We start from the raw sequence: 20,398 nt of genomic DNA, 5'->3' as shown, positions 1-20,398 counted from the left end.
GAAGCTCCTTTTATAAAGAAGGTACCGGGCATTGTTCTAGTTGCTCTGTCTCAAGGCACACATTATGGCCATCAAACATTGCCCATTGCCATCTTTCTCTGGTGTATTGGCCTCCGTTTAGAGGGGCCAGACGAAACATGTATGTCCCAAACATACTTAGGTAAAAGTTTACTTCTCGCTTGTCTGAAATTCAAACGTAACGGGGCTTCCAGCTAAATCTGGCTACGCTAAACCCCACTAGCCTCTTCCCACTTGTAATCTGCTGCCTCTAATCTGTTGGGGCAGCAGGAGTCGAAAACAGAGCTTGAAATGAGAGCTGCCAAGTGTAAGAAGCCCTCAATTTTTTCCCCCCGTTTACACTTGCTTCCCCATCGCGTCACACTATCTCCATTCTGACCAAATCTGTTTCCCCAACTCCTCACTCCCGAGTTCTGAGACTCTGACACCCAGTTGCCTCCTCACCATCTCTGCCAGACTGTCTAGTGAGATTTCAAAACTAACATGCTCAAAGCAGGACTTCTTGACCCAGCCCCTCCCCGGCTCTCCCCGGGTTCTACCAGTTTCTCCTCCCATAGCCTGCTTCCCCGTTTGTGGCACCAAGGGCCAGCAACCTAAGAGCCATTTGGGGTGATCTTTTCCACACACACCCCTTTCCAGTCCATCGACGTGGCCCTGGTGGCTCTCTCAGAACATTTCTCCAATCCATCTGTCCCTCTGCTAAAAAATGAAATTTCAGCTGAGTAAATTTCAAAGATCCTATTGACTTTATTCACTGATAGTCATGACTCATTGAATAAGCAGCATCTGTTCCAGCAAATAGAATGGATCTCCGAGAGCTGTGCGGTATGAAAGACGTTTGTAGGCCGAAGGGGGCGGGACAGGGAACTTCCTGGGGAGGAATGGATTGTTTCAGGCAGTCACCTGCCTTTGGTGGCTGGCAGGGGTCCATCAGGCCAGTTACTTCACTAGTGCTGACCAGGTTATTCTAGATTGACTGGCTTAAGATCCCACTCCCGGGACAGGCTGAAACTGTAAGTAAGCCAAGTGATACGTCTCGGTTTGGTGATGTGGGCTTCACACAAGTGACTCCATTTTGGGCCTGTGGCTCCCTTTGGCCACCTGTCATTCCCACTGCTAAAATCCCTGTCTAGGCTGTCACGCCCTCTTGCTTGGACTAGTGCATGGACTTACCTGGTCTAGAATCTCTTCTTGTCCCCTTGCCTCCCACTCCCCACAGAGCAGCAATCAGATATACCCTTCGCCTCCTCCCTCGTCAGCTGGCACACCCAAAACCCCATAGCAGTTCCCTGTTGGGATTATTGACTAGAAGCTGGTCAAGTCTGCGAGAGATTCCGAACTGGGGGTGATTTTGCACCCCCCACCCCGGGGCAATGTTTGGAGACACTCTGGGCTGTTATCACTAGGGGCATCCCTGGTCCCTAGTGGGTGGAGACCAGGGACGCTGCTGGGACAGCCCACGCACGGACGCCAAAGAACGTCCAGTCCCAAATGTCAGTCATGGAGAGGTGGAGAAATGGTGGCCTGAGGTGAGTGGGGTCCCAGTGCTGAAGATGAAAGAATGAAGGACAGTTTCATGCTGACACACAGTGCTGCATTAATGAACACCTTCCTTCTCCAGCTTCCTGCAGCTGCCCCAAGGGGGACCGCTCCTGGCTGGACAGATGCAGCAAAAGACATCAAGACACTGTGCTGAGAGCCTAGTGAGCTCCCACCAGGTAAGCAAGCATTAAGTGGGATGCTTAGAGTTGATATAACATTGAACAAATGAAACCCTAGTAAAGTGTAAAACAACTGAAAACCAGAGCCACGTGTGCTGAAGGGCTGTATTTCCAGAGCTCCCAGGGGATGGCCGATGAAGGCCTTGCGCCAACGGGCCATACCGGCTGCCCAGAGAATTTGCAGAGAGCAAAGGCCTCTGATTTGTTCCCCCAACTGTTAGCTTTAAGTGAATCAACGGTAAGAAAGTTGCCTTTGGTGTCTCTTGACGATTAAAGGATGATGTAGGGAAAAGTGTTTTGATGTCTCACAAAAACCATGAAATTTTTTTTCTTCCATTGAAACATCTTTCCAGTAACATTTCAACAAATTAACAAGGGCAACTTCAAAATGTGTATTTCTTCCACCTTAAAAAAAACGTGACAGCAACTGTTGTTCTTTTCTACTTCATTAAGCTAAACAGACTTGAGATAAGGCCGGCCTTTCCTGCTGCTGAGTAATCCCATGGAGTATGAATAAAGCCACCGAAGAACTAATAGCTGCTAACGATCTCCCTCCACTAGCTTTCCTGTTAGCCATTTTTTCCTCTTAGCCATGTTCCCCCCTGCTGGGCAGGAAGCAGTCTGTGGCGCGGTTTACCAGAGAAGCCCCTCTAATCCCCTGTCACTTGATAGGCAAAACCCAAACCTGTACTTTGTCCAACAGGTCTCAGGAGCCCCACAGTGACAAATAGACGAAGTAACATGGCGGTGGTCCACGGGGATGGGGGGGGTGCAGAGGACTCCCATGAGAGACACAAAATGGTTGCCTTTAGGAATCAGATATTTAGGGGTTTAGGATGGTGAAGGAGTTCTCAACTCTGGCTTTGTGTTAGAATCACCTGGAAAGTTTTTAAAAGTTCCGATGCCTGGGCTGGGCCCCACTCTCAGAGTTGCAGATGCAGTTGGCCTGGGGAAGGCCCAGGGCATTGAGATACTTTGAAAGTTTCCCAAGTGAGTCTAGTGGACACGGAGGGTTGAGAAGTACTGCCCTAGCCCAGGATTTCTCCACCATAGTGCTGGTGGTATTTGGGGCCAGATTGTTCTGTGCTGTGGGGGAGGCTGTCCTGTGTGCTGTGCGGTGTTTAGGAGCATCTCTGGGCTCTACCGATGGGAGGCCAGTAACATCCCCTCCTGCTGTTGTGACAACCAAAAATGTCTCCAGATATTGCCAAATGTCAAATGTCCCCTGAGGGACAAACTTGCCCCCCCCCCCCCCACCTTGCCCCAATCCCCTGCATTGAGAATCACTGTCTTGGCCATCGTGTGCAGAACGTAGTTCACTGGTGACCACACCGATGGTATGGTTGGGGGAGTGGGGGTGGAAGTTCAGCTCTCCGAAATAAAGATCTACGGAATGAAAGAACTGTTCACGGTCCCATCCTCAGCCTCAAGGTGGGATCAGTGGTGCCTTCCATAACTCTACACTGAAATACCTTTCCTCTCGATTACAGACATACACAGACTACATTGGCTCTGTAATAAGTTATGGTCTATATATTGAATATACAAATCCATAGTCAAAATTGTCTGTGTGACATTAAAGATCTATCTCTGAGAGAAAAAGAAGACAATGCATTCCCTCTCTAATCGAGTTGTGTGTTCCCCTAGGTGGCCACCTCCCCTCCATTCCCTGCTGCTCCCGGGATAACTTTCCCGCTTTGGGGACTCCAGCATCGCTGTCACCAGCCACCAGTCACATGTGGCTTGGTAGCTTTCAGCTTCAATTAATGTAAGGGAGATAAAAGTAGAAAGTCAGTTTCTTGGGCACACGAGCCACATTCCAGTTGCTCAGTAGTCAGGCATGGCTAGTGGCTACAATATTTTAATGCTGCTAGAGAACATTCTCATCATGGCAGGGAGTTCTGTCGGACAGCCCCTGTTTAACCGTAGAGCTTCTGGTGACACTTTCACGCTTACGTGTCCCTGCTAGTGCCCCACTGCTTCTTGGACCAGATTAGCTTGGCACTGAGGATGGTTCACGACATAACCGCAGCTGTCCCTTCTAGAGCCCCCTCTGCCCCTCTGTCTCCCGTGTACAGCTCACCACCTGATAGCAGAGACCACCACACTCTTCCACCTCCACAGCTCTCCCTGTGCTGTTTCCTTTGCTGCGAATGCTATTTCTCTAACTTCTTCACTAGGAAAACTCACTCTTGAGCCTCAGATTCAGCTCAAAGTCATCTGCGTACGTGTCTCTTATGCATAAGGCAGAGCTCCTCAAGGTCGAGGAGGGGCTCCCGTCCTCTTTGCATCACCGAAGGCTAGCACTGTGTGGGCACCCACATCTCAGGCAAAAGAATTAATCAACTAGCTAATGAACGAAGGCGGCATGATAGACACATTGAACACCACAGAAATCCAAGAACCCACACTTGGATGAAACTGATGGTGCCTCCTTGGGAGAAGAACATCTGCCTTTTATTTTCCGAGCAGAATGAGCAGATCTGGTGACTCCGGGCTCTTGGCTGGGATAGAAGATAAATGCACTTAAAGCTTGTATCTGATGGGTTGATAGTCTCGGAGAGTAAGAAAGCAAAAAAAAAAGGGGAAATTTAGCGCTCTCCTATGAGGATTTCAACTCTTCTATCAGTGAAACAGAAATACCTCAAGAGAAAGAACATTTAAATAGTAAAAAACCAAACCAAAACAAAGGCAACAACAACAGAGAGGGCCAGCTTAGCATTACAGCTGCACAGTGCTTCTGCCCTGGACTATTCTTAACTCTCCCTAAAGGATAGTTTGTCTCTAGTGCAGACCCCAGTGTTGTATCTCACACTTCCTTTCTTTTTCCCTCAGCACCTAACACGGTGTCCAGCACACAGCTGCACCTCCTCCAGGAAGCCTTCCTTGACTTCCCCTGACTACCCCTCTTCTGTGAACCGGAAACACCACGTATACTGCTTCATCATGTACTAACTTGTTTTACGTACTGTCTCTTTAATGTCACTATGTTTTTCCTCAGGTCAGAGACTATCTCTTACTCTTCTTTGAGTTTTCATGGCTATTAAGAGTGTCTGACACTGCAATAAATCTTTGATAAATGAATAAACCTTGGCAGTGGACAATCCAGGTTTTAAAGGAGAACGACAGTATTTCTTTGCAATAGTTAACAGTATTAGTAGGAATTTTTAGAATTTGAAAGGAGGAGTGGGGGAAAATTTATGATTGTGAATTTTTTTGGATTTAAAAAAACCTTTGGGTGGCTTAGTCGCTTAAGTGTCCGACTCTTGATCTCAGCTTGGGTCTTGGTCTCAGGGTTGTGAGTTCAGGCCCTGCATTGGGTTCCATGCTGGGCATGGAGCCTACTTAAAAAAATAAGTAAATTTGTTTAAAAAAACAAACAAACAAACCTTTGGCGTTACTTGGTCTGGATAAAGACACAATGATCATTAAATAATTCTAGCAAATAGAGACAATTCTAGAAAAAGAATCCATGCAAGATTCCTTTTAAACCTGTGGATTTCAATCCAATGAATAAATATTGAAGACTTGGGATGAGCAAATAACTCTGCCAAGAGAGAAAAAAGAAAATGCTTCTGCCACTTAACATTTCATAATTCTGTGACCTTATTATTCTGAACGCCTACGGAAGGTATTTTTAAACCTTGGCAGTCACATGGGGTAGATTTACATGAAGAACCAGGCATGATGGAGTCAGACCTTGCTCTCATCAAAGTTTCACTACGAACTGGTGCCAACGGGTCATTTTCAGATTCAGGCCATCGGTTTATGGCTTCACCCCAGAGTGGGCTAGACAATCACATGCCACTTGGCAGTTTTCAAGGTGCACGTTCTTGCTGTTTAATGTTCTGTCCCTTCCTCCGGCAGCCAGATGGTTAATCGCCCTTCCTTAAGCACACGCACATGCACAGAAAAGGTGTGAGGAAGGGCCCTGGGAAGGGGAGCCTCTCACACAGCCCTGCCGAGTCATGGGCTTGTCGACCCAACGATGGTGCCTGAAAGCCTTTTCAGCCACACAAAACCCTGGGTTTCTTCATTAGCATATCAGAGGTGGTGCAGTGGTGGGAAATGCCACGGGCAACAAAGGACACAGCTCAGTGGCATTTTGTCATTGGTGCTTACAGAAGCAGAAAAAATGATCTTCGGGCCAGGGCTGCTGTGATGGACAGATGTTGACATATTTTCTTGGGTGACCAATGTCTGCCCAGCACCCCGCCCTCCACTTGATCTGTACTCAAGGTTGCCCATCCCCCTCCAAGAGCACAGTTCCTGGACCAGTACATGAGGAAGAGCCTTGTCCCGGTCAAAACCTTCCTCTAGCTAAAATGAAGACACAGTTTCAGTTTTAACTTCATTGTGACTGGAAGGGACTTGCCCTTTTTTTCCAGACTTGAGAGACTTAGCGGATACATGATGTGACGATAAATAGGAGAATCCGTTGCCAGTAGCTAATACCGTCACAGAGACTGAATCACTGTTTATGTCACCGAAACTCTTGTCAGGAACCTGCCATCTTATCATTTCATCCTGAAAGGGAGGAAAGGCGTTTAGTGACAAAGTAATTTCACATTCTCAATGTTAAGTGATTTCCGTTCTGTGATCTATACTTTCTAGCCGTGGTTCTCAACCGGGGGGGATTCTGCCCCAAGTGGACACTGGGCAGTGTCTGGAGACATTTCTGGTTGTCACAAATTAGGGCTGTGTGTGCTACTGGCATCTAGTGGGTCAAGGCGAGGGATGCTGCTCGGCATCCAACAATCCACAGGACGGCCCCGCGTGACAAAGACTTCTTTGGTTCAAAATGTCAGTAGTGCAGAGGCTGAGAAGCTCTGCTCTGTGGCCTTCTTTGTGAATATAATTTACAAATTCCCATCAAGACAAATTGCTACTGATGAATGGGCACCTCGAGGGACTTAGGTTCCCATGTTCACTATATTAATTTGGAATATGGAACCGTTTTTGACAAAGAAACAGGACCTACAGGATAATTTCTCATCTTTGGCTGTATCATTGGAAGATTTGATCTAAGCAGTGGGTGTAAAATTTTAGAAAATTGTATATTGAGCACAGAGGGGTGAAAATTTTCCTACGCGCAGTAATTCTGCTTGCTTACAGCCAACAACATGTCTTTACTTCACGCTCGGCTGAGTCTTAAATATACTCCAAATGGCATGAAATGTGATTAAAGAATTCTTCCTCCTCACTTGGAAATATTTATAACCTCTTAGAACATGACACATTGGGGTAAAATATACATTGTTCAAATATGCATGCATTATATATATTTTTATATATATACACACACACATATATAATTAAATCTGTATCTAAAATCACATGTTGTAGTAGGTTTATGTTATTTAATATCATGTTTTCGCAAATCAAAATTTTTTCAGTTCGATATTTAGAAATCAGAATATCAGTAATCTCATATATACACATATACATCCACATATATAAATAGATACAGATGTGTAGAAAATCATAGACAGCTGACCCTTGAACAATGTGGCTATTAGGGGTGTTCACCCCCTGTGCAGTCAAAAATCTGTATATAATTTTTGACTCTCCCAAAACTTTACTACTAATAGCCTACGGTTGACCAGAAGCCTTGTTGATACCATAAACAGTTGATTAACACTTTTTTTGTATAGGTATCATATACCGTATTCCTGCAAGAAAGTAAGCTAGAGGAAAGAAAGAATGATTAAGAAAATCATAAGGATGAGAAAATACACTTACAGTAGTGTACTGTATTTACTGAGAAAAAAAATCCGCATATAAGTAGACTCATGCAGTTCGAACCTGTGTTGGTCAAGGGCCAACTGTGTTGTTTTCCTTAGATACCAGTTGTTCTACCCAAGTAGCTAAACCACTCCAGATCCCAAACTCTAAGGACTATTGATCAGTAGTTATTATATACATTGCTTTATAAGTTAGCTAAGTACTTTCTTTGTAGTGTCAAGTAGATGTTAGATGCCAGGGGAAAAAAAATGATAGACGATTATAATGAACTTTATAAAGAGAAACATAAAATAGAGACCAAAGTGAATTGCCGTAATCCATCTTCAGTTATCTTATAGTCTGTAGAATATGTGTTTTTTTTCTTCAACGTTTCAAATTAAAATTATTCTATTGTTTAAAAATCACTCAGGCCTGAGACACTGCCCAAATCAGAGTATGTGCTCTGGTGAAGATATTTCATATTTCACCATTTGAAAAAATAGTTTTACTTTCTGTAAAACGCGGTGGTTCATATTAGAATCAATTGAACCTTAAAAGCATACTCAGTTCTTAGGCTTCACTCAGACTGATCGGATTAGAATAACTGAGGATGACATTAAAACAAAATAATACACACACACACACACACACACACACACACACACACACACACACACACACACACACACACACACACACAAGGCCATTCTACCGTGCCTCCATAGTGGGAAGGCTGGCTGGAAACCCAGTTCTAAAGCACAGACTACCAGAGACCACCAAATTGGCAGGTAAACGGGGCAAATATTGCCCCATAGAGATGGTAACGACATTTCTCTGTCTTAGTCTAGTGGAGGCAGGGAGTGGAAATCGCCCAGGAGAATACATTTGGTATGTTAACAACTTAGCGATGATTCATTCCTTTTTTTTTTTTTTTAAGATTTTATTTATTCATTTGAGAGAGAGCACAAGCAGGGGGAGCAGCAGAGGGAGAGGGAAAAGCAGACTCCCCACTGAGTAGGGCTCGATCCCAGGACCCTGGGATCATGACCTGAGCCGAAGGCAGAGGCTGAATCAACTGAGCCACCCAAGCGCCTGTGATGATTCATTCTTTAAATTGCCATCTTGAATGAGAAGAGCACCTCGGTATAAAGTAAAGAATGCTTGGGGTGCCTGGCTGGCTCAGTTGGTAGAGCGTGCGATTCTTGATCTCGGGTTTGTGGGTTCCAGCCCCATGCGGGGTGTACAGATTGCTTGAAAATAAACAAATAAACAAAAAAGGATTGCTAGAATCCAGGCAGTGTTCTTAAATCTGGCTCTTTCTCCGACTAAGCTATGGGTGAGCTCTGTCAAGTACCTTCATTCTGCCTAGCCTCAGTTTACTCACCTATAGAATGAGAGGGCTTCGTTATGTGATTTCTACTGTTTCATTTAATTTAGAAAGAAAAATAACTATGAGTGCTACTTACGAATTTAGAAAAAAATTAACCAATTTAACATTTTATATTTTTTATAAATTTATAAGGCATTATATGACAAAATAATATACAATTTATCAAGGAATTTGGGGCAATCTGTCAGAAATATATTTCATCCTATCATGAAAATGGGCCTAGTGTTTTGGTTATATGATATTTCTATAGCTCGCTATCTTAGACTGGTGATCAGCAAATTTTTCTGTAAAGGAGCAGATAGTCAATATCTTAGGCTTTGAGGAGCAGGCTCCAGAAAATTTCTGTCGCGTAATCTTTTCTTTTTAGTCATTTAAACATGTGAAAAACAGGTGATGGGCAGGATTTGCTGACCCCTGTTTTAAACAATAAAATTTACATTTGCGTAAAACCCACATTGCTTGCTTTATGACAACAACCAACCTACTAGAAGCTCTTGTTACACGTTGTTACATGGAAGCTGAATTTAGACAAAAAAGAAGCCGGCTGAAGTTGATCCCTAATGCCTCCTGGGGCCAACCAGCCATCTGCCGGCTGACCGGCTTATCCAGTTTTAGCCCTGAAGTCCCAAGTCCCAGGAACCTGGCATGGTTGGTCACCATCCACATAAAACTCTTGGACAGGTTTATTTCATGGGAAATCTAGGACCAAATTAAAAGGTAAAAAGCTTGAAATGGAAATGCTTTCAGGAGCTTTGATACATAAACAGCAGGCCAAGACCCCAGCTGGAAGACTTTAAAAGGAAAATTACAAGAGACTATTTTGTAGTCCTTTTTTGGATCAAGCTTGATTGAGCCTAAATCTGCCTTCCAGTTACAAGTCCCAACCCAACAGGCTGCAGATGAGGAAAAGGCTTATTCACAGGCGTGGCAGGTGGTTTCAAGTACAAGTTTATACATCCCCTGGAGATGATAAATGCTAGATGTTAGGATGAAACACAGCCCAACCTTATTGCTCAAAGGTGACAGAGTTTATAATTACTTTCTGGGTTAGTCTGAGAAAGACACATGGCATGGACCTAGCTGTAAGCCTAACTATGAATACGAAAAATTACTAGTTGGGATTGCTTTGGAAACAGCCAGGAATAAAAGAGAGAACAATATTGTCAACATGCTTTTATGTGCATTATTATCATTAATTTGAATCTTTAAGACTGCAAACTCGAAACTCAAAGGCTATTTTTCTCTTAGGAACTTGCCTTGAAATTAGGTACGCTGACCCTAGGGGAGCTTTGTTGCGACCACATGGCTCTCCATTTGTACTTTATAAAAACATTTTGTTAAGACATAAATATTGAAAAGCAGATCTGAGAGCTTAAAAGAGGACGTCATTGAGTAAAACAAAATCCAGGAGATAATTTAGAATCTTTTGCAATATTTTTTTCATTGTCATCAGTTTGGTCCAGTTCTGATCCTAGTTTGGAGCTGTAGTGGTGTCTTTACGACTCATCCTATTTGGGTCATAAAAGCATCTTTTTTTTTTTTTCTTGGCATCAAAACCTCTTGCATCTTTTGAAGCTACGGCTATGGGTAGTTCTCTTTAGAATCTACTTTAGCAGAATCAGTGATGCTGGAAAATAATCACACGTTTCTCTTAAATGGATCTTCCTGCCCCTTCCATGGTATTAAATCCAGGGGAAAGAGGGGAGACCCACTTAGGTAGTGACTTGATATCTTGATTCTACAAGAAACCCAGCAATGAGTCTTTCCCTAAGTGGAAACTTTGCTTCGTTGTAAGGAGAGAGGGGTGGGGCGTTAGGGCCACAAACTAGGGAGGTTCAGAGTGGTGCAAGGGATCATGGGGGAGCAAACAAAGAGACCAGGGACCACTTGGGCACACTGAGCGTGGCCATGCAGGGTCTGAGAGGTGGAATTTGAGGGAAGTATTAAAGTAGTACTTCACCAGGGCACCTGGCTGGCTCAGTGGGTGAAGTGTCCAACTCTTGATTTCGGCTCAGGTCATGATCTCAGGGTCGTGGGGTTGAGCCCCTTGTTGAGCCTCTCATGTGGCTCTACACTCAGCGGGGAGTCTGCTTGAGATTCTCTCCCTCTCCCTCTGCCCAACCCCCACCCCACCCCCATGCTCGTTCGCTCGCTCTCTCTCTCAAATAATAATGAATAAATCTTTAAAGTAGTGCTTCACCAACTCTCTGCCAAGGCACGTAAATGCATATTACAGTACAAAATGTGATACGTGTGTCATAGATTCTGTTACTCACCCACTGCCATTCACTCAACTCCAGAAAACAAGTGGATAGCCACTTCCTATTTTACCTGGTGACAAAGCAGGAAGCTCTTCATCATGTTTCATTGCATTTTAGTATCTAACTTCCAACACCACTGGATGAATGCAAGTTAAGTGTTTCAAGATTAGTTTCTGAGCTACACCTAAGTACAGGAACTGCTTTTTCTCAGTGGCCTACGTAAATAGATGAGGACTTAACCCTGCTCCCTTACAAACTCCTCCGCTGAACGATGGCTGACATTGAGCCCCATCCAAACCCAACTTTGAGGCCTGAGCCAAATGCCCCAACTCTCCCTGGCTCCCTGTGCCTTCCACTGACCCCCCCAACCCCCGACTCTAGTCCCTGGCTTCAATATTGTTCACAGGAGAGTCCATTCCCTGGCTCCCTGCTACTCTCTCTCCGGTCAATCCCGCTGCCCTTTGCTCCGAGATCTCCCCAGGCCACAGGCCCCTCTTTTGTGTATTTTCTCCTTAGACTAGTTATTAAACCATAGTCTCTCAGCTCAGGCCCTGCCTTCTGTACTCTGCCCTCTGATGCTGGGGCTGGAACTCTGCAAACCTCATGGCCCCTTTGCCATCTGTCTCCCTGTTCGGCTGTGCCAGTAAGGGTGCTAGCTGGGGAGAGAAGCACGAGGGACAGAGGACGTGACTTCTTCCCATTTGCTTGCTGGTCCTGCCAGGGTCACCCTGGCCATGCTTCCTTGCCCTGTAGCTGTTGCTTCCAGGAATAGTTGGTTCCAATTTCCAGTATTATTCTCCATCCCCTTAAAGGTACCAACACCAGCCAACTAGCAGCTGCTTCCTCAGAGGTCTGGAGCCTGGCTCTACAGGCCTCTGCTGATAGATTTGGGGGGGTTCTGATAGCCCCAACTTCTCTTTGCGCCTGTAGGCCTGGGAGTGACCATTGCTTCCAGGAGCAGTGACTACTTCTATGTCACTACAGTCTTCCCTCCATGACTTCTCAGTCCTCTAATACCTATTTCACTAAACTCTCTTTTAAAATAGCTGGTGTGTTTCCTCCTTGTTTAATTGCTTCTCTCTTTCTCTCTCTTTTTCCTAAGTTTATTTATTTATTTATTTTTAGTAATCTCTACACCCAATGTGGGGCTTGAACTCATGACCGTGAGATTAAGAGTCGCGTGTTCTTCTGACTGAGTCATCTTGGCACCCCTTTTCGTTGCTTCTTGACAGAGACTCTTCTCTGTAGGCTTCTAAGGTTCAGATTCCTCAAACATGGCACGTATCAATAGGAGGGAGCCTAGAGACATCCCTTCCAACTTATCCAGCATTGACTGTCCCCTCACTGGGGTCTATGTGCTTATATAACATGGTCCTCAAAGGGGGCTCCTCCTTCTCAGATCCACACACCCCACATACACATGCCTGCTGCATGGATTGGCCACACACCAATGGTTCTGCCCAAAGGTTCTCTTCCATCTTTACTCAGAAAAAAATCAACCTGCCTGCTAGGGAACCACAACAAATAGCCTGGATTCCAGAACTTTCCTATCATTGATTCTATCCGTAGCAGCATAACCTGTATCTTATTCAGGGTCAGTCTGCTTCCCATTCTGACTATCTGGGAGAGTTGGCCCCTCCCCAGAAGGCCACACACTAGGTGATCAGAGGGCTTCTAGACCAGCCCTAAGACTCCTCATTTTAGGTCCTTGAGTCCCTTCTTAGATACACTTACAGTCTATAAAATGGACCTTAATTATCTATCATCTGTTCCAACCTTTCATTTTAAGGAGGACCTACACATTCTATATTTTTTTTTAAATGACCGTTTTGGGCAAATAAAAAAAAAAAATTGGCCAAATAGGTAATTCACAGAACACTAATATTCCCTTTGCCCGATGCTGTAAAGCAGCCAAGGTATTCAGAGGAAATCTTATAAAACACATTTAGATCATGCACATCTTTAAGCCATGGGGTTACAATCTCAACAAATGCCGGGTTTGGGAACATGTAGATTTTATGGAAGAGCACTAAAGCAATTTTCCTATGATTATTCAGCAGCTGCCACTCCTGAAAATTGTAATTGCAGAGAAATAGAATGTTCTTACATCATGATGAGGGGAGGCAATGTTCTGTGATCTGGAGCATGCAATCCTAGTGAGGAGTACAGCATATAATCTGAATATCTTGAATATAAAATGAAAATATTGCTAGGGCATATGAGGCCGGCCTTCTTCAGTTAGTCAAAATAGTTGACAATGTTTTGGTCCTTCGAACATCAGTGGTCACATGCTGATGTGATCCCATGTAATCCTCTGTGTGTTCTAGTTTTGATATTTGATTATGACATTCCCACCACTATTAAACAACCATGCTTATGTACATTTAAAAAGCACTTTAAACAATGAACTCTTTCTTTTCCTCATAAATGTACAGTAGCAGCCCAAGTTGAAAAACAGGGATGGGTCTCCGCAGTAATGTTTAAATGTCTTCGTTCCATTCATGACGTTAGCGCTATGGTTATCTGTTCGTTTTGTATACGAACATAACAAACTCCCCCAAATCATAGTTTAAACCAGCAAACATCTGTTATCTCACCACGTCTGTGAATCAGGAAGTCAAGAGCACCTTAGCTGGGTGATGGCTCTTGGACGCTCATGAGGTTGCGGTCAGGCTGTTGACCAGGGCTGCAGTCCCCTGAACAGTGGGCTGGGGCTGGAGGATCAGCTTGCAGGCTCCCCTATGTGGTTATCGGCTCGCCTCAGTTCCAGGGGGCTGTTGGCCAGAAGCTTCAGGTCCTCCGTGGGCCCAATCAAAACAGAACAGTCTCTTTCCCTCGGAACACGTAATCTTTGAGACCTTGCTTGCAATTCTCTTAGATATACACCCGGTAGTGGAATTACTGGATCATGTAGTAGTTCTAGATTTAATTTTCGGAGGACTTGTCCTACCCTTTCGTACTGCTTGCACCATTTTACCGTCTTGTCAGCAGGGCACAAGGGTTTCAATTACTCCACATCCTCACTAGTATTTGTTTTTTTTTTTTTTTAAAGCCATCATAATGGGTGTGAGGTGGTATCTCATTATGGTGTTGATGTGCATTTCTCTAATGGGTGAGTGATGTTGAGCATCTTGTCATGTGCTTGTTAGTGATTTGGAGAAATGTCCAAGTCTTTTGGCCATTTTTAAATCACGGTATTCATTTGTTGTTATTCTTACTGAGTTGAAGTCCTATGTTCTAATTATTCACCCCTTTATCAGATAGATAATTTGCAAAGATTTTCTCCCATAGGTTGCCTTTTCACTTTGTTGATTATGCCCTTGGATAGACCAGCTTTGTTCTGTTGGTTGGTTGGTTTGTTGATGTCTGATCTTCTTGATTTGTCACTCTTAGAAAATCCTTTTTGACCAGACTCAGACTTGGAGGTAGAAGCTCTCGGAGAGGACAGCCCCCACCTCTTGGCAATCTGTTCCTGGCGTTTTCCTTTGTCCTCCTTCATTCTCTTAGCCAAAAGTGTGGCATATTCTGCAGCCTCTTCCTTATTTTTCTTAGTGCGCTGTTTCTTCAGAGCGATACACCGTCATTTGCGTAGGTGGACACGTGGAATAACAAGACGCTGAATCTTGGTCACTTTGGTTCTAGGTTTCTTACTGTCTTTGTTTAGGGGCTTTCTCACAACATACTGGTGGACATCACCTGTAGAGAGATCGAAAAGTCTGTGGATTCTGCTGGCTCTTTTGGGCCCTGGGTGATGGGACACAGTAGAATCAGTGAGTCCAGGAATATCCTTGCCGTCTTTTTTCACAATGACCAAGCTGAGAACATTGAGATTGATATCCACAATGCCACCCTGAGCAGATTTGTGCTTTCTTCCTCCAGTCCTCCTTGGTCTGTAGCGTGAATGCCCCTACTCAGGCACAGGTGGACATGGCCGTGGGTCAAGACACCCCGCTTCCTGGGGAAGCTTTGTTTCTCATTGCCACCACTGATTTGGAGCACGTAACCCTTCTATTCTTCACCCAGAGCAGCAGCAGCGACTTCTGTAGCCCATATCCTTCTTGTTTTTTTTTAAGTTTTTTAAAATTTAAGTTCAGTTAGCCAACATATAGTAGTACATCATTAGTTTTTGATGTAGTGTTCAATGATTCATTAGTTGCGTAACACCCAGCGCTCATCTGCTTCTCATAAGAGGTACGAAGTTTGCATTCATTATTCACTTTACTGAGTTTCTGGCAGCCAGTATCTGGGAAAGAGATGTTCATCTTTATCCTAATGCTGCCCACTGCCTCCAAGGCACCACAAAAAAAGAGCGATACACAAACACTCTTAAGTTTGGTAGAGTCTCGTTTGTCTATTATTGCTTTTGTTTTCAGTACTTTTGGTGTCATTTCCAAGAAATCATTGTCAAATCCGAAGTCACGAGGTTCTTAGCTTTATGCCTTTGTCAGGGAGGAAGACCGTGTCCTCTGCCATTCAAGGTCCTTCGGCTAAGAGTAGAACTCAGAATCAAATTGACATGAGACAGATTAACAGGAGAAAATCAAATTTAATAGCATAGATACAGGGAATCCACACAACGTGAGATTCTGAATACCATGAGGTGATGCGAAGCTTATATGAGCTAAGGAAAAGTGTTGGGGTCTGCTGATACAAAGGGGAGAAAGCTCATTAGCAAGAAGGTGAAAGGAGATGTTTGGAAAAACAAGATTGTTCTATTATGCAGATGAGTTCCTTCCATAAAAGGGGCCTCTGTTCATACTTCCCTTCTGTTGCAGGCTCTCCTTTCCAATGTAAATGTAGGCAGCCATGGGGAGGCAGAGCACCTTTCCTGCACCCTGCATCCGCTGGCTTTTTATTACTTTTAACTTAAAATGATCTTTATGTCAAAATGGCACATTTTGGGGTGTCTCATCCTGTACCCTTTTATTTTCTTCTGGGAGTTTTACAGTTTTGAGTCTTAAGTTCAGGTCTTTAATCTACTTTTAGTTAATTTTTTTTATATGGTATAAGAGAAAGGTTCAGCTTCACTCTTTTGCATGTGGCTATCCAGTTTTCCCAGCATTTTGGTTGAAAAGAATACCCTTTCCCCATCAAATGGTTTTGGCGCCTATGTTGAAGACCATTTGACCACCTATCTGAGGGTTTATTTGGGGGCTTTCTATCCTATTGCATTGGCTTACAGGTCTGTCTTTATGCCAGTACCACACTCTTTTGATTACTATAGCTTTCAAATATGTTTTGAAATCACAAGGTGTGAGACCTCCAACTTCTTCAAGATTGTTTTGACTGATTGCGGTCCCTTGAGATTTCACATGAATTTTAGGATGGATTTTTTTTTTTTTTTTTGGTCTGCAAAAAGTGCAATTGGGATTTTGATAGGGCTTGCACTGAATTTTCAGATTGCTTTGGATAGTATTAACACATTAATACTAAGTTTTTCAATCCATGAACACAGATGTCTTTCCATTTACTTATGTCTTTAATTTCTTACAGCAATGTTTTATAGTTTTCCATGTGTAAGTCTTTCACCTCCTTGGTTAAGCTTATTCCTAAGTATTTTGTTATTTTCAATGCTATTGTAAATATTTTTAGATTTTCTTTTCAGATTGTTAACTGTCAGTGCATCGAAACACAATTGGTTTTAGCGCATTCACTTTGTATCTTGCAACTTTGCTAAATCATTTATTATTTCTAACACTTCTTTGTGGGGTTCTTCAGTGTTTTCCCACATAAGCTCAGGTCCTGCAAACAAAGATAATTTTACTTCTTCCTGTCCAATTTGAATGCCTTTTCTTTCTTTTTCTTACCTAATTTCTCTGGCTGGGACTTCCAATACTATGTTGAGTAAAAGTGGCAAAAGAGAGCGTTCTTATCTTGTTCATGATCTTAGAGGAAATTTTTTCTTTTACTACTGCGTATGGTGTTAGCAATGGAGTTTTCATATGGGGTTTTTATTATGTGGAGGAAGTTTCCTTCTACTCCTGGTATGCTGAGTGTTTTTTTTTCATCATGAAAGGGCTTTGGGTCTTGTCAAATGCTTTTCCTGCATCGATTGAAATGATCATGTGGTTTTTGTCCCGTATTCTATCAATGTGTTATATTACATTGATGAATTCTCATATGCTGAACCACTCTTATATTCCAGGAATAAATCCCGCTTGGTCATGGTGGGCTCTTGAGTTGGGTTTGCTGGTATTTTGTTGAACATTTTTGAGTATGACACCATCTTAACTAATTACATCTACAAAGATCTTATTTCTAAATAAGGTCACATTTTGAATTACTGTGAGCTGGGACTTCAACATCTCAAACCCCTACAATTTCCACCCAAAATGCCCACATGCTTTATTTATTTTGAGTTCTGCAGTTCCAGAGAATTGCTTTTCATTGTTTACAGAGGCCCTTTGAATGCAAACCATTTGTATCATTCCCTTGATTTCCCTTCCCTCCCCGCCCCCTTGGTGTGGAAACCAGCCACTTTTGTACAGTGAACTCATTTTTAATTCAGGAAAAAAAGAAAATAAATGATTGGTATGTAGGTCAGTTCCTAGTTCTGTCTCAGAAAACAAAGGACCAGGGCTCAACTAGCATAGCATTCAATTATTCCTTCATATGGCCTTTGTACATATGCTCATGTGCATTTCACCTCACTCTTTCCTGTGACCCAGAGATAGTAAATTTCCAAAGATCTGGTCAGGTTAGGTAAAAAGTCCAAATTTATCATATTGTGGATGAATCTTATTTGATGCTTTTGAGACTCTTCTGACCTCACCAAAGCAGATTGCTTTCTCTATAGAGATGTGGATTGTTAAAAATGAACTTCATATGTTTGTTTGTTTTTATGAAATGTGTTTTTCTGCCAGCCGGATGATTACTGTAAGATTTTAAGCATATTGTTGAGACTTTAGTACAAGACCTCTCAAAACACTCAAGGAATACATAGGGTCTTTGGTTGCTTTTGGGTATCTTTCTTTTTAGGAAGTCTCCCTGGTGTCCTGACCTCCTTCCCATGCCACCCTGGAGCTCTGAGCAATTTCCTCCAGCTTCAAGACCATTCTCCTGCACCTCACCAACTGAGAGCCTTCTACTCAAAGCCGCAGCATGTTGGAAATAAATTTTCCACTGTGGGAACATTTTCATTTTTCAGATTAAAATTGCAACACAGTGCTATGGTTAGAAGAGTGGCATTTCTAATTAAGGTGACACGAAGTCACACACATGATACAGATGAATCACTTTATGGTGTTTGCCACACTTGACAGACAGAGCAAGATGCTTCTGAAAAATTAGGCATTGGCTTGTAGCATCTGTCCATGTTAAACTATTCTTAAAAATGCGCATATCCAACCTTCTCTTGGGAGATTAAGGAAGTAAGAGAATGACTTTTATAAAATCGAATATCAGATTTTCTTATGAATCAAGAAGAAGGTTATGCTGTTTCTTTAGAAAGGACTTCTTATATAGAGCATTTTGTCGAGTTGGGTACTGGAGCCAGCTCACACTGGCCCATAAGGTCTAATTCTTAAAAATGCAGGAATTTTGTGAGTTGATTGACATCATGTTGGTAGCTTGAAATCGGCCATGGTGGAAGTATTTACACCATGGAAATCAGTAAATGCTACAAACTAGGGCTTTTGCCAGCACACCATTGATTTTGTCCCATCTTTTTAAATACAAGCAATGAACACTATGCATGAAATGCCTGCCATGTCCTTTTTAAGATGGTGGACCCACCGAAAAACCCTATATATATATATATATATATATATATATATATATATATATATATATATATAAATATGTATGTGTGTGTATATATATATTTTAATGGAATGCATAACCTATTTGAGAAAAGAAAACAAAGAGGAAACATTATCCATGGGGATAAATAAAAGGAGTCCAAAGAAGGGAGAGAAAGCGGTGGGCGCACATATGGCAGAAATTTCACAAACATGTCATACTTTGAGCTAGGTCTCGAAGTATAGGTAGGAATGGAAAGTGAGCAGTCAAGCAGAGAGAAGGTCATGAAAAAGAATCAGTAAGCAGACAGAAGGAATCAAATCTGAGTAAGAACAGCAAGCGTGGAAGGAGTGTGCAGTGATATGGGGAGCTCGCAACTGTGTGCGTCACGAAACAGTCTGTAAAGCCTTTCTTACACATCGTCTTGTTCTTTTCTTCAAGCTTGAGAGATGAGGGCAACCGAAGCTCAAAGAATCAATGGGACCCAGCTGGATGAGCCCACGTTTGGAACAAAACAGGAGTCTTCTATCCCTTGCTCAGCTCTCTTCCCACTGTCCCGTGTTGATTCTGCTCATCTACGTCACAAGGCATGTAACACAGAGAAGCAGCCACGAGAAAGGATTCTAGACAAGTAATAACTGCAGTACACCCTGGTTTGCTTTAAATGTGCAGCTATGATGTTCTGGGTGGCTTTGAATGTTAGTAAGGTCTAAGTTCTTCTTTTTCTTTCTTTTTTTTTTTTAAGATTTTATTTATTTATTTGTGAGAGAGAGAGCGAGAGAGCACAGAGGGAGCGTGAGAGGGAGAAGCAGACTCCCCGCTGAGCAGAGAGCCCAACGTGGGTCTTGATCCCGGGACTCTGGGATCATGACCTGAGCCGAAGGCGGACACTTAACGACTGAACCACCCAGGTGCCCCAGTGAGGTCTAAGTTCTAAGTATAACTGCTTTCAAGAGTTCAGATACAATTTCTGTGCAAGGCGTCCAGTATAGCCCATAGCTTCATTGTACTCAACGCTAACTCTGGACAGGAAACAGAATGATAATCAGGGCTCAATTTCTAAGAAAAAGCACAGAACAAGTAAAAAATAGTACTGTCTAAACTATGAGGGTTGGATTCTTGGGTCCCCTGAGAGTCAATTTTTCTAAAAGAAATATTTTTGTTCTTTTCCCCATACCATACACTAACCTTCAAAAGGGATAAACAAGAATTAAACTTTGGAGTTTAAAATTTTCCAGTAAAACCCGAATCCCACAAACAGTGTTGAGCGAAAGAAACCAGACACAAATGTGATACTTGACGATTTCCTTTCTATAAAGTATGAAAAAACAGGAAAAACTAATCTGTGCTGTTAGAGGTCAACCTTGTGATTACTGTTGGTGGGGCGGTGGCGGGGGGGCCCAGGGCCAGGAAGGGGTCACAGGATAGCTCCTGGGGTATTGGTGATGTTCAGTTTCTCCCTCTGGGTGCGGTTTACACAGGTATGTTCACTTGGCAAAAATTCATCAAGCTTCCACGTATAACGTGTTCATTTTTCCTTATGT

At 43.1% G+C, this 20,398-nt stretch overlaps 1 long non-coding RNA gene across 1 annotated transcript in view; it reads left to right on the top strand.

Moving 5' to 3' along the window:
- Positions 1 to 19,615, top strand: part of LOC113930928 — a 41,709-nt gene extending 22,094 nt beyond the window's left edge. Inside the window, exons 3-4 of the long non-coding RNA XR_003522629.1 lie at positions 1,640 to 1,736; positions 19,296 to 19,615. This is a non-coding gene — a long non-coding RNA (uncharacterized LOC113930928). The remainder of the gene's footprint in view (positions 1 to 1,639; positions 1,737 to 19,295) is intronic.
- Positions 19,616 to 20,398: the final 783 nt, after the last annotated feature.

The sequence above is a fragment of the Zalophus californianus genome, chromosome X, assembly GCF_009762305.2.
Source record: "Zalophus californianus isolate mZalCal1 chromosome X, mZalCal1.pri.v2, whole genome shotgun sequence".
NCBI lineage: Eukaryota > Metazoa > Chordata > Mammalia > Carnivora > Otariidae > Zalophus > Zalophus californianus.
The sequence above is the reverse complement of the archived record's forward strand: the minus strand, read 5'-3'. Positions and strand labels throughout refer to the sequence as shown.